Genomic DNA, 14886 nt, shown 5'->3' with positions numbered 1-14886 from the left:
CTGGGTAAGGTCTTGTGTTCATTTTGTTGTTGTTGTTATTGTTGTAATTTTTGTTCAGTTTGCTCTCACTGGAAGCAGGTGGCAATGCTGGATTCTGTGTGATATAAAATAGACTTTAGTGCCCCTCATTATGAAAGCCCTCAGCTCTAAAAGTGAGAAGGAGTTACCCTCATGAACAGTTTCTCCATTTCTCTAATCTCATTTTCAGAGAAACAAAGTGAAATTCTTTTAATCAGAATCTTGATTGAATGCCAGTGTCCCAGAATGGATTGCATCAAGGTGAACTGCTCTTCTCCACAATGCTTCTCATCAAGTTTGGTGAAAAGAAAAAGTAAGTCACCACATTTGTGGATCGTTAATACAACTTCCATATGTAGTTCAGGAATAAGAAGTTAGGGATAGAAGGTGAAATGTAAATTCAAAATAGACGATTTTCTTCGAAATGTACTCTTGACCTCTGTAATTTATGTATAATGTAACTTGAATGATGTATAATAAGATATATTTGAATAGGCGGATTCTTTTTTTTCTACTTTTTAAAATATTTGTTCTCCTTAGTGAAAAGGCAAATTCTTTACCTCACTCACAAAAGTTCCCTAAAATGTCAATAGTTTCCTGTATATTCATTCCATTATGTGAGAAATAGATACATCTGAATGGCAGCGTGTCTGAGATACGACAGAATAAAACACTCCTGTTTGACATTTAAAATATTTGTAATTAATTGGAAAGCTGGGTATGTCAGCACCTCTCCAGCCAAGTTTCTACCTCTGATCTTGCTTTGTTAGCTATGTCCATAACCTTAAAGATCAATAAAAGATGACTTGCAGGCCAATAAAACTCTTACCAGTCATCCTTTTTTTTTTTTTTTTAATGCCCTAAGTCTGACTCATAGCCACACCTCAGCCAGACTGAGTCAGAGAATTGGGCCATTTTTCAAAGGAGAGTCTCAGAGGACAATCCTTGGAGAAATTCTCATTCCTGAAATCATTGCCCAGCGATTCCAGGGTCTTATTCTTTCTGGCCTGGAGATCCCTGGTAACCACTCTTCTATAGGAGGGGTGGAAAAGATTGCTTTCCCCACTTTGATTTCTTACTTTTATCCTCCAAACAATTTCTTCCTAATGAAATTGGGCTTTGCTCTTACCGTTGAACTACATACACAAAATAAGCATGATACATGGAATAAGTACATTTAAATAAGTGCCTGTCTCACTGGTCTCACTTCTACTCTTTAAAAATAACCCTTCCTGAACTCTTACTATTTTTTTTCATATTTCTAAAAAATATGTCCCTCCTGCTATATTCATCATAGCCATTTTCTATTGTCTTCCTACTTGGAAAAATAGCAATTTATGATTTTTAGGTTCCTCCTACTAGGCCAACAAGCTGCCACTTAAAAAAAAAAAAGTTCTTCCTGAGTACTAAGATTGCTGATGTAAAAAACATCAAAACAACCCAGAGAAGAGCAGGTCCTCCCCAGGCAAGACATCTTAAGAAATGTCCCCACTGCTGCCATTTATTGGGTATAAACAATTGTCATAACAAAGAGAAACCAGGGAAAACCCCAAGTGATTCCCTCTCACTTCCCTAGATGAGTCTACCAAGTTGCTTATCCACTATTTCTTTTGCATTGCTCCAAGACACCGGGAAGGAAAGAGTTAATGTTCATGATATGCCAGCACCACCCCCTGATAATCTGATGTCTGTACTTATCTTTCCCAGACCACACTTCACCAAAAATGTCAAAAAATGTTTCCTCTCTGCAGAGGGCTGTACCATATTCCCCAGGAATGGATCTCTAGTCAATGTTCTTACAAATCAAGAATTCTTTCTATATCACTGGATGCTAGTGGAAAAAAAATAAAAACCTGGGCAAATTCCTCTCTGTCTCCTTGTCTCTCACTTCTAGCTCTGTCCACAATAAAGCTGATGTTGTCATGGGCGCTCTGGAGCAGGATGAAAACTCTCACCTTCTAGAACACACCATGACAATACTCTGTAGCAGCAGTTCATTTGATTCAGTAGAATAATTCATAAGACATCTTGATTGCATAGAAGAGAAAATGTTCATGTTTTCCAAAAACAAAAGGCAAAATTTCAGTGAAAGGAAACAAACATTTGCAAAACCCCTATATGTACCAAAACATTGTTCTAGATTTTTTTAATATTAACACCAATATCAATATTAACATTAATCCTGCCATTAATACCAATGAGCTCCTATGTCAAGACTATTATTACAACTACTAGTACAAATACTATATTAATGCCAAGCTAATATTTGTACCAATACCAATACAAATAAAAATACTAAGACTGTGACTGGCGGTAATCAAAAATTTTTCAGGGTTTTCTTTTCCCATGGAGGAAATTCCAATAACCTATCACTCCTGGTTTTGACCTGTTCCTTACCGATTCCTCTCCAGGAGTAACCTATTGGATGGGTAATAAGCCACAGATCAGTTAAAAGGCTGTAATCACTGAATTTTGCTCTCTCTTTATCTCTTCCTACTCAGACAACCTCCACAAAAGGCAATGATCCTGGATAAGAGTGTCTATTGTATAGGACAAATGTCCTTCTCATCCTGTCTGAAAGGCTGGATTTGACAGTTGGAGGTACAGACAGTATGCCCCCATTGGACTGAGCCACTAAGTGTCTCTCACTTCTAGCTCTGTCCATAATAAAGCTGATGTTGTCATGGGCACTCTGGAGCAGGATGAAAACTCCCACCTTCTAGAACACAGGACCCCAAGGGGCAATGGAAATACAAGTTTGGGGATGGGAAAGAGGAGCTGGAGTTAGGGTAGCCTTTGTTGCAATTTCTACATTTCATAAGAAGGCAGAAACATCAAATGCCTTCCTCAGAGGAGAAAGCAGATCCCATCCTTTCATGCCACCCAACATACCAAATAGTAAAAATGGTGTTGACTTAATCTCTGAATGGAAAAGATCTCCTACTTGTTGTTAAGTTCATAGGTAGCCTCAGCCAAAGCATGAACCCACTGGATGCTAGTGGGAAGAAAAAAACTGGGCAAATTCCTCTCTGTCTCCTTGTCTTCTCTCTGGTGTATGCCTTTTCTGTGGACTTTGGTGACACTAACACTGGATTATAGGAATGTGAGTCCTCCTAAGGCAACAGCTGTAAACTGGCTTCTTTGCAACCTTTGGGAGCAACCGTTGTCATTATTTCTTTTTATCCTTTTGCTTATGAAATTCAAACACAGAATCTCCTCCAATGAAAAATATCTGCCTCTGTAAGAGCATTTAAATTTTAATCTTCATATTATAGAATCCCAACTGTAAGAAAGGGTAGGTCATTACAGCCTCATTTTTCAGTTGAAGAACCAAACTCCTCAAGGTCACACAGAGGCCAAATACCATGCCCTCCCACCTCAACCAAGATCTTTCTCATGTTAATATGATTTTAAAATTCTGCCCTACAACATATTAAAACTACAAAAAAATGTTAAAAGACATTGCTTTGAAAAATTGGACACAACTCTGTTGTTTCTATTTATTCCAGAATCTGCCACACATCACCAATATTTCACTCCATGACCATTTTTTGTCCAACTTTCCATTGCTAATGGAATCCTGGTCTGGAGATGAGTGTACTGGGAAATGGTTTTCATGGAGAAAGAACTGGCTGTTCCTGAGTCTCTGCTCATTTGCTCACTGCCTTTCCTTCCTTGGGATACCATCCTTGACTCCCACTCTCCATCCATCATGCTCTTCCTGGTCCTGGATGAGGGTGTCCTTGCTAACATCTTCCCTTATCATCAAAGCTCCTGGTAGTCTCACCTTCCACTGAAATCTTGGTACATTTCTTGCCTACACCACTCATTGCATATCTCATCACCTTTTAAAATATATATTTAAAAAGAATCCTTCTCCTGACTTCTTTCTGAAGTCAGGGAAAGTTCTGTGCTTCTTAGGGCCACTGAAAGGGCTACACAATCCTGGCACTCAATAAAACTATTGGAAGTTGATGGTGATGGCTTCTGTATATTTATGTACATTCTTTGAGCTCCCTAATACTAAACACTGGGATTGGAATTATGGCAATAAGAATACTATAGGATAGACCTCGGTGTTTTAAGAAATTATTTATTGGAATCTTGAGTCTGTCTTAGATAATTCTGACATTGCTCAGAAACAGAAGAGATAGACGAAGGTATCTACATTTCATTTGGAAGTTTGGCTGTGGACTGTGACACGTGGCTCAGGTGTTTGACTCAAAAGTAGTTAACACACAGCCATCTCTGCTATGTGCACAAGTGAAGGAAAACAATGAGGCAGAAAATAAGAAAAGCTATTTTCACTTTCTGGTTATTCCCATAGTAGATTGAATTTTCTGTTTTACCAAATAAGAGTTGCAAAAAGAAAAAAAAAAAGCAGTCTTAAGAGGATAATTCTGTTTAATTGCCATCTTGCACTTGGATCATTGCCTCGGTCCTGTTGTGTACTCTCTGAATACTTGATAGAATGGTGTTGCTTTAGTATTTTAAAATATTAATGGGTAAAGCAAAATCAGATATAAAGTTAAAGTAAGTCAGATTATCAATATTGTTAACGTTTTTAACGGTAGCGGACATTTATTGAGGTGGTATAATTTCATCTCAGAATTCTTATTATAAGCCTATGAAATAGACTTTATTATCATCAGTCATTTTTAGATGAGAATACTGAGGTTTAGAGAAATTAAGTGTTTAATATGTACAAATTGATTGGAATGGTGTCTGATTCATCCAGGGGCTGAATAGATTGTCAATGTCACTGTCATTATCGTTATTAAAGTAACTTGCACATGGTCACACAGCTAGAAAGTGAAGGAACCTAGATCTGTCTGAACCCAGATAGAAAGGTTTTATTCCAAATATCTAAAAATATTAACTCTATTGTTTGTTCACATTGTTTCTTATCATTTTTGAGTGTTTAAAAATAATGGCTGTTTTTTCACATATTTTCCCAAAAAATAATAAAACAGTCTAAATTTTTATACATTCCAAAAGTCTGAGCTACTGGAATTTTACTTCTCCCTTTAGTTTACCCAGGTTCGATTAAAAAGAAATGTCAACATAGTGAAGTAATAAAGTATAAGTGTTGCCATATTAAAGCTTTGAAGAAACCTGCCTTTTATACCACTCCTGAAACAAAAGACATTCAATATGGAGCGAGATTACCGGGGGATGATACTACCACAGAATTAGAATTTTCCTAAGAAGTTATGAATAGAAAGGAATTTTATGATTTGCTAGTACAGAAACCCTAATAGAGAAATAGCTAATTGTTTCTATAGGAAATTTTTAACATCACAAATCTTTCAGAGACAATATCAGGTTATCACATAATATTGATATTTTTTGCTGCTCTTGCAAATACTAAAACAAAACAAAACAAAGCCAGAAACTACCAACTGGTATTTTGAATTTCTCTTGGTCTTGGCCTTGTTCCAACAAAACCTTCATGATGGTCCTTCTGCTAGAATACTATTCTTCAGCACCTAGTTGTTTCAGATTAAATGTCACCTTCTCAAGAATGCCTAATCCAGTCCCCAAAACAAGGTCAAGGAGCTTTGTTAAATATTCACATTGAATCATGTACTTTCTTTCAGGTGCCTTGTGCTAATTGGAATTGTGTACTTAGTAAATGCGATTGCTTTTTAAATGTCTGTTTCCCTCCTGCTGGACATCAGCTTCATAAGAACATGAACTTTCTCTTACTCAGCCCAGTTCCCAGCATGCGGCAGGCCTTCAAGACATGTTTGTCAAATGCACGAATAAATGAATCTGACCAGAAGAAATACATATCTGTAATTTCCTCACAGAGTCATCCTTACTCAAGGATAAGTCCTGGCAAAGGAGAATTTTTCCAGCATCTGAAAGAAAAGCTCAGAGGTGATTTTGTTGAAAAGTTGCCAGATAAAGCACAGGATGCCCAGTTAAATTCGAATTTCAGATACATGGTGAATAATTTTTTAATATGTTTCAAATACTGGATAATGTTTTATTCATTATTTATATTCATTTCACATTACCTGAGCAGTCTGACCCCAATTTCAGAGCATCTTGCTAACAGGAAATAATAAACTACTCCACCCACCCCAATGGCACCCAGCACACTGTCAACGGCAGAGAAAATGATTGGAGAATCAAACTAAAAATTTAAAATTCCACTAAGTTTCTCCATCTGCAAAGAAGCATAAAGAATAATATTCTACTAAGAGGAATAAACAAAAAAAACTTAATAATTGCATAATCCTAAACCCAGAAGGAGGTGGGGCCTCCCTGTTCACTGAGTTATCTCTCAGAGGGAACACATTTGTCCTAAAGTGATGGATGATGTGACTGTCCTAAGATTCTACCATTGACAATGGCATTTCTGGGGCAAGAACCAGATCACTCCCAACCCAGTCCAATGTTCCTTCCATACCCCACACAAAATGTGTTTGTGACCAACTATTCTGGTCTTGAAAATTCCCAACTTTCCTTCTCCAAAGCTTTAGCTTTGTCATTAATCAACACCATGCCATCCCTCAGATTCTTTAAAGAAACCCAAAGAAGAGCTTTTCCCTTTTTTTGAGTTAATAAAGATTATTCTTTTAGATAGATGGAATAAAACATTAAGTCAAACATGAATATAATTGATCCAAAAAAAATTATTTCGGGCCTTTTGCGGGACACTGCCTTTCCTTTGTAGACATATCGGATTATACCAAAGATCTCTCTTTTTTGCATTTTTTAAAAGGGTGGCAGCTTCAGTTCAATAGTGTCAGACAATCCCTTAAGCTGTGTCAAAATGCCAGTTATCCTAGATACCACCCAGATTTGAATAATTTAGAGAAAGACAAAACACACACAGAAAGAAGGAACCATCTTTGGAGGACCGCTGCTTTTGAGGCAGCAAACTCCTTCAGCCCCTCCCTTTCTCCGGAAGCATCTTCCTCTCTCTATCAGTGGTGACAAGTGCCAATCATGCCTGCCCTGGCTGAGGGAGTGGGAGGAAGGGGCCAGAGAGACGCCAGGGGAGGGGAAGGGAAAGAAACATGAAACGTTCTGGAACAATTGCTGAAGAAGATTCCCTGTCAGTGTGTGGTCTGGGGGGAAGGAAGTCTTTTCCTTTTTTTTTTTTTTCCTTGCTTCTAATCTCTAACTGACTATTTACCTCTTTTTATAAACTTGAATCTCTCTGTTGCTCCAAAGGCTCCAAAACAAATCGCCAGTCAGCCAGGATTAAGCTGCTTTGTTGCCAATGATTAGCAGGTTTGCTTGGAGTTTTTAACATCTTCAGCAACAGCCGAATGTCAAACAACTCAGGAATTACTTGTCTTATTGTGACCAGAGCTATATGAATGTTTGAAATAAGTTAGGAGAAACCACAGAGGATGATAGAACATTCCAGAAATGTGGAGTTGAACACAGACCACTGAGAACTCCATCAACATTCATCTTTTAGGCCATCATTTTGAAAAGTGTTACATCCCAGACAACTCTCTTTCTCAAAGGAAAACCCTGCAAACTGTCTTTAAGTTCCAAACTCTATGAAGAATTCACTCCAAATGCAAGAAATATTTTGTAGTTGAAAATCCTCATAGCTTTCGGCTCTTGATAACCTACTGGGTGCTGGGTACCGAACTAGAATGAAATCTATCAGTTTGCAAGAGTCTTCTATCGCATTTGTTCATACACCTAATCTCAGCATTTGTGATGGGTTAGAGGGGAGCTGTCCCCCAAAAGCTCATGTGTGAGTTGATGCAGGAATTTTCAGAGGTAATATGATTAGATTAGGAGAGGTGTAACCTAAGTTGTGAATTAATCCACTGATAGAAATTGACTGGGTGGTAACTATACACCGGCAGGGTATGGTTAGAGGAGGTAGACCCCTGGGGGTGTGCCTTTGGGGTTTATATTTTGTCCCTGGTGGGTGGAGCTCTCTATCTTTCTCTGCTTCCTGGTGGCCATGTCCTGAGCTCCACCATGGCCTTCCACCACAGTCCACAGTGCTGTGACTCACTTCCCACTCAGAGCTATGGAGTTGGCTGACCATGGACTGAACCTCTGAAATTATGAGACAAAATAAACTTTTCCTTCTCTGAATCGCTCTTGTCAAGTCTTTTGGTCACAATGACACAAAGCTGATGAAAATTGAATTTAATCATATAAAGTAAAGCGATAACTACCTGGGACTATTCCTGTGTTACTTTTAAGACCCTAGGGAGGGACATTGCCTTAGTCCTCTACTATCCCCCACTACACTTCACAATGACCTTCCAGTGGCAGCTGCTCAAAGACATCTCTTCCCGTTATGCATGAAGATTTAGGGAGAGGCATCAGTGAGGAATCAAGGACTCTAGCTTCAGCTCCACTTCATTTTATGACCATGGACAAACCTATTAAGTAGTAGATCTTTCATTTTCTGCATTATAACATGAGGGAAGACCTTTTCTCATATTATTTCCAGTGCTAAATATCTGATTTCTTGATCTCAGAGCAAGGAGACTGAATAGCAAGATTTAGGGATCCCAATATGATTTTAAACACCTCAAAGGCAAAGGTCATCTCTCTCACTGAATTTCCAGAGTCAACACAGTGTCCTGCAGTGAAGATTTACACACTGGAAAGGAACTCAAATCAAAAGCCTGTGAAATAAAAAAAGAAAGCAACCCTGGTGGCTTTAGACGTGATCTCAAGACAGAGGCCACAAGAAAGAGCAGATGCAAGATTTTCCATGGCTGTTTTTGAGACAATCAGCAACCTCAAAAGTACAGACACCTGGCTGCAACCAATGACCATGAGGCTTACACATAGGAGTGCAAAAATCTCATCAGGGGCTTCCAGATAAACATGTATGAGAAGTGAAACTGGTGGTGAAGGAGAGCCTTCAGCCTTGACCAATCTTGAAATTCTAGCTGTGCAAAGAAAAATTCATATATTTCCCATGTACTGAGTCCATTTTGCCTACAAGGACAACCTCTCCTGTGTCTGTGGGAAACTCCTTCCACCTATCTGGTTAACCTACCTTAAATCATTAGTGCAACACTGAGCTCACCTTGTGTAGGATATAGGCAGGGGTCTAGTTCAACCCCAGGAGCCTTACCTCTCCTGTTTATTGCTCAGGAACTGCTCTGTCGTTCCTCCCATCTCAGGTACCTGCAGCCTCCCTGTATCCACTGCTTCTTCCATTCAATCCATAAATGTGCTCAACTCTCTTCCATCCATCCATCCATCCATCCATCCATTCATTCATTCATTCATATTAATTGAGCACTTAATATATATACAACCCATAAAACGATCAACCGACACCTTCAAAGCTATATGTCCATCACTTCCTTTTCAATGGGATCAAAGTCAATTGAAGAACATCTCATTGTAATTTTGTCACATCCGCCTTCTTCCTTGCCTCTTAACTTTGGTATCACGAGAGATCATTTCCCGTCTTCCTCTGTCAATTAGGGTGGTTGCATCATGCCTCACAATAAGGAAATGAATTATTCCATATAATAGGAAGCCCCATGATAGCACAGCCTCTAGGCAGAGTAGGATCAAGGGTCTGGTTCCCTTTCTATGAGATGCTCTCAGTGATTGCACCAAGGCAAGGCGTAGGTTGTATTTGAGAAGGTAAGGGGAGATAGAAAGAATGGAGTAGCACTAGGATAAACAATCAGCTTTCTAATATTCCTAATATTTTATTTCTGTAAGCTGGGTTTGGGGTACTAGGATATGTATTATTTCAGTTGACATTTTCTTATGAAAAGAAACATAAGGTAATAGGAATTGTAATGCATTCCACTGTCATGTATTTAAAAAAATAAAATCAATAAAAATGCATTAATAAAATGGTCATTCAAACCCCAATTAAGAGCATGGCTGAAGTTCTTTGTGTTCCCCTCCTTATTTGCATTTCATATCCAGGTTCTCAGAAAGAATTACTATACTGAATTGTGTGGATGTTTGAGTTTTAAATAAATAGAATAATTTTATGTATCACAAATTTTCTATCCTTCCATGACTTGGCTCTTTTCTCTCAACATTATATTTTTGAGTTTCTACATGTTAATGCATATGTCTGCAGTCCATTTGTCTTCAATGACTGAACTTCATGATAATTTTAGTTCACATGAACTTCAACTGGCTTCATATTAAGAAGCCAACCGCATCTGTGGAGTGGAGAGTTTGGGGGAGATATCTGTGGAGCATGCCGGAGCTCATGAAGAGGCCTGCAAATCTGACAAGTTGGTGAAGATTGAATTTATGAAAAGTATTTTTTGATATTTAATAAATTACCATACATTTAGTTGCTAAAAATAACACACGGGTAGTATCTCACAGTTTGTGTGGATAAAGAATTGAGGTACCATTTAGGTGGGTTTTCTGTGTAGGTTCTCCCGTGATTGTAATCAACATGTTCGTCAGGGCTGAGTTCTCATCTGTAGGCATGACTGAAAGAATCCACTTCCAAGATCCTTTGGGTTGTTGGAAATTCATTTTCTTATGACTGAAGAATTCATAAAAGGTTAATTCTTCAGATCCAGAAAGATATAAACAGCATAGTAAAGCACACTGGCTACCAAGAAGGAGTGTTATTTAATGTGAGATAATCATGAACATGTAAGTCCATCATCTTTGCTTTTTTCTATTGCTTAGAAGGACATCTCAGGACATTAAGTGTGAAGGAAGTCATGTGAAAAAGGAGGGCATTATATAAGGGGATGAATAGCAGGAGGCAAAGATCATAGGGACCATTTTAACATCTATCTATCCAGAGTAGTCTTCACAGATGCCACATTGACAAGCCATCTTTATCTCACCCCCACTACTACCTGGGGATAATGGCCCCTCTATCACTTCTGCCTTCCTTTTGTGACCAAACTGTAAATCAGAATCAAATAAGGTAATCTCATACATTGTTAGTGGGACTGCAAATAAGTGCAACACCTTAGAAAACTTGCAATGAAACCATCATTTGATCCAGTTATCCCACTCCTTGGTCTATACCCAAAGGATTTATACAGAGCATACTATAGTGACACAGGCCCATCCATGTTTATAGCAGCTCAACTCACAATAGCCAAGCTATGGAAACAATGTAGATGTCCTTCAACGTATAAACAGATAAAGAAAATGTGATATATATATATATATATATATATATATATATATATATATATCTACATACACACACACATATACATACACAATGGAATATTACTTAGCAATAAGGAAGAATGAAATTATGGCAATTGCCAGTAAATGTATGGAACTGAAGACTATCATGCTAAGCAAAATAAGCCCATCCCCCCAAAACAAAGGTCAAATGTTCTCTCTGGTTTGTGGATACTAACCCAAAACAAAGGTGGGCAGGAGGGGAATAATAGAAATTCACTGGGCTAGACAAGGGGAAATGAAGGGAAGGGTTGGAGGATGGGAATAGGAAAGTCAGAATTAATTGGACATACTTTCCTAGCCTTATATTTGTATACCCGACTAGGGTAACTCTACATCATGTACAGCTACAAGAGTGGGAACCTAAATAGCATAAGTCATACTTTATGTATGTACATTCTACCAAAATACATTCTATTGTCATGATTCACTAAAAGTAAAATATAAAAATATTTTCAAAAAAGGAACTCAGAAATGTAATTTCCTACCTTCCTGACGTTGTGGTACTGATGCTACCAAAGTCACAACACAGTAGTTTTTGACATAAGAGTCTTGCACTTCATTTATTAGAAGTATACCTACGCATTTTATATTGGATTTTTGTTAATTTCTATATATGGAAATATAATCAATTTTCGAATATTGTTCTTCAATCTGTTTATCTAGATAAGCTCCCTTATCTCGACACATGCATATATCAAAATTTATCATGTCCTTTATGAGCTACCTCAGATTTCTACTTCCTCTGAACATCTACAGTGCTTACTTGATTTCTTAGTTATGAACTATCCTATTTTTCTTTGAATTATTTTTCATTAACATGTTTTTTTCTCCTATTGGCTTAATAAGAGGCTTGAAACCTGAAACTTAATCCCGGTCATTTTGCAGTCCTACCATACCTAGAAAGCACTCAATATATAAATGCAAAAGGAATACGCAAATATCCATGTCCAAATTCATAAATTTTCATGACTCTAACTTCACTAATTAAAAATCACTTTGAAAGTGTCTGTCTGGATGAATATCATAAATGTTCTGGGTTAGAGCAAACTAATTTTAGAATGTGAATAGACTTCCATAAATACTACTGACATTTTTATACTAATTGTTGTGTAATTGAAGACCCAGATGTTCCAGAGTTGTTTTACTAAAACAACTTGAATCAATTTGGCAATTCAGTTCACGCCTATGGCAGGCTTTGTGACTAGTCAAATCACATTTCCTAATTATTGAGTTTGTCCCCATTTCCTCCAATATGGTAACTTGAACTGGCTCAAGGTAGAAATACCCAGAGAGGCTCAATGTGTGGGTCAAAAGAATAAGCTACTGATCATTTATAAATTTCATTCAAATATAAATTTCATTCAAGTTTGTTTGTTCAAATTCTGTCTTCCTGTTATTTTCAATCTTTTCAAATGTCAAACTACCTCTGCCTAGCCAGCTGGCATAAATCCTGCCTGGTCTTGGTGTATAATTGTTTATGTAAATTGTTGGTATACTGATTTTTTAAAAATTGCTAATACATTCTTTAATGCTTTAGGGTTTATAATATGGCCCATGTCTATACTTGTTCTTTATGTGCCTAAGCACAGTGTCCACATATATAACTTTCCTGTGCTTCAATTTTCTCATCTGTGATTTTTAAAATAGTACTTACTTCGAAGTCCTGATGTGAGATTTAAGAGGGTTTATACCTGCAAAATTTCTGAGCAATGCCCTTCACTTGGTAAGTATTCAACCACTACTGTTGTGATAATATTGTGCTTACAGATCTGACTACACCAACCTCATTTACACTGTGAAGGAAGCTATGTGTTTTTTAAATAAACCAATAAAGAAATTTGAATTTAAGGCATATACATGCATTAACTTTGGAATAACTTAGCTTAAGATTTGTGCCAATTCAGGTGGTTGCCTTATGTTGGCAAAATAGTTCAGAAGTGTTCCTGGTGGCCCTGGAAATGGGATATGGCATTATACGCAGTCGAGTACAAGACAATTTCTCTGCCAACATCCACTTCCCAGTATCAACTGTTGAAATGCTGTGATATGGTACTTTCCAAGTATCTTACTGATTTTTGTTATCTTATAGACAAATACATTGGATTTAAATATTCTAAATAATTGTCACTTTTCAGACTCTTACCCATCTATTAAGTGTCTGGGGAATCTGGCATGTATTCTGAATTTGTAACTGGTTTTGACCTTACGTATCAAAATACTAAATTTACACTGAGATTCTAAGTGCATATCGAGATAATAAATTCTTGGGTTAGATTTTGCCAAGCGACTGAACTCTTTGAAGAATAACTGGAAATATTATCCCCCCCCCCATACCCTGAAAAATTTAACACACCACTAAATACACTTACACTGAAGTCAATGAGTGGTTGATTTGCCCCACTGGGTTTGCTCAATTATATCACCTGAAAGTGTCTTCTTTAATAATGGCTGAAATGTAGGATTTCCCTCAGATGGTATTTGTGATTATCTCAGTTCACTACACTGAAAACCTGATTATTCTCCCAATTAAAACAGCAGTGGGTGCCTATTTCTCAGCAAGACACATGGAGGGTCTTGAATGACCAAGATTTCATTTCTTTCTCAGAATATTTTATACGATTCAGTAATCAGTAAAATTGGTTCCTCTACAATGGGCCTCCTCTGTCATTAGTGAGAATTAGCAAAGTTCTATTGCTTTAAAAAAAAAAAAAAGTAAAGTGGTCTATTACCATGAATGAACCTGCTTTTTAATTTCTTTCTTTTTTCTTTCTTTTTTTTTTTGTGAAGACTTCTTTTAGTTTTAAGGAGGGCTTTCATGCTTTTGTGCTGTGAATTAAATCACCATTTCATGAAGTTTATCCTTGGCCAGGAGAGAAGAAAATCAATCTTTCATTAAATCTGTAAGACCAAAAATCGTGCTTACAGAAAAAGACTGTGGACCTGGCAGAATGGGTAGCACGTCATGGATAAGACTTCCAGGGCAGCACCGCATCTTTCTCTGGTGCCTACACAATTCAAAAGAAGCACTTTTATTTCTTCCAGGGAAGAACCATATATTTTTTTTAAAAAGTTCTAAATCAGCCCAGTGTTACCAATCTTCATTAGCTAACTTGTGAGCTTGTGGATTTGACTGTTTGCATGCTCTGAAATGTCACACATGCAACCTGGCCTGAGAGAAATAACACGGCTCTGGGACTGTTATTACAAAACTCCCTCACCATCGGGGTTGGTTGTCCTCCCTGGTGGGCGAGAACATTAAATGTCAAGTACACTGCAATGCCGTGTGTATATTTATGGGCTTATGTTTGTACCTGTGCCTATGTGTGTAGGCTGGGGACGGAGATGAAGAGGGGGGGATACCAAAACAAATTCAGGTGACAGAAAATGTTGGAGCAGTCCCAAAAGCCCAAGATCTGGAGCCAGTTGGAATTCTGGCTCTGTCCCTTTTCCACTGTGCTACTTTGGGGAGGTTTGCTAGCTGAACCAGGATTCCTTATCCATAAAAATAGACATCATGTGAACTTCACAAGGTAATAGGGAGGATTTGTGATAACGCATGTGCCTATCACATAGTAGGTGTATCAGTTAGTTTTTACTGCATAACAAACCGACCCAAACTCTGTGGCAGGAAATAAAAATTATTTGGTTTATTCATGATTCTGAAATTTGGCAGTTAACACCGGGTTCCGCTTGGCAGTTTGGGTCTTGGCTGTG

General features: G+C 37.7%; 1 long non-coding RNA gene across 1 annotated transcript in view; it reads left to right on the top strand.

Moving 5' to 3' along the window:
- Positions 1–1884, top strand: part of LOC107139957 — a 167053-nt gene extending 165169 nt beyond the window's left edge. Inside the window, exon 2 of the long non-coding RNA XR_007347512.1 lies at positions 209–1884. This is a non-coding gene — a long non-coding RNA (uncharacterized LOC107139957). The remainder of the gene's footprint in view (positions 1–208) is intronic.
- Positions 1885–14886: the final 13002 nt, after the last annotated feature.

Source organism: Marmota marmota, unplaced genomic scaffold (genome assembly GCF_001458135.2).
Source record: "Marmota marmota marmota unplaced genomic scaffold, marMar, whole genome shotgun sequence".
NCBI classification, from domain to species: domain Eukaryota; kingdom Metazoa; phylum Chordata; class Mammalia; order Rodentia; family Sciuridae; genus Marmota; species Marmota marmota.
The sequence above is the reverse complement of the archived record's forward strand: the minus strand, read 5'-3'. Positions and strand labels throughout refer to the sequence as shown.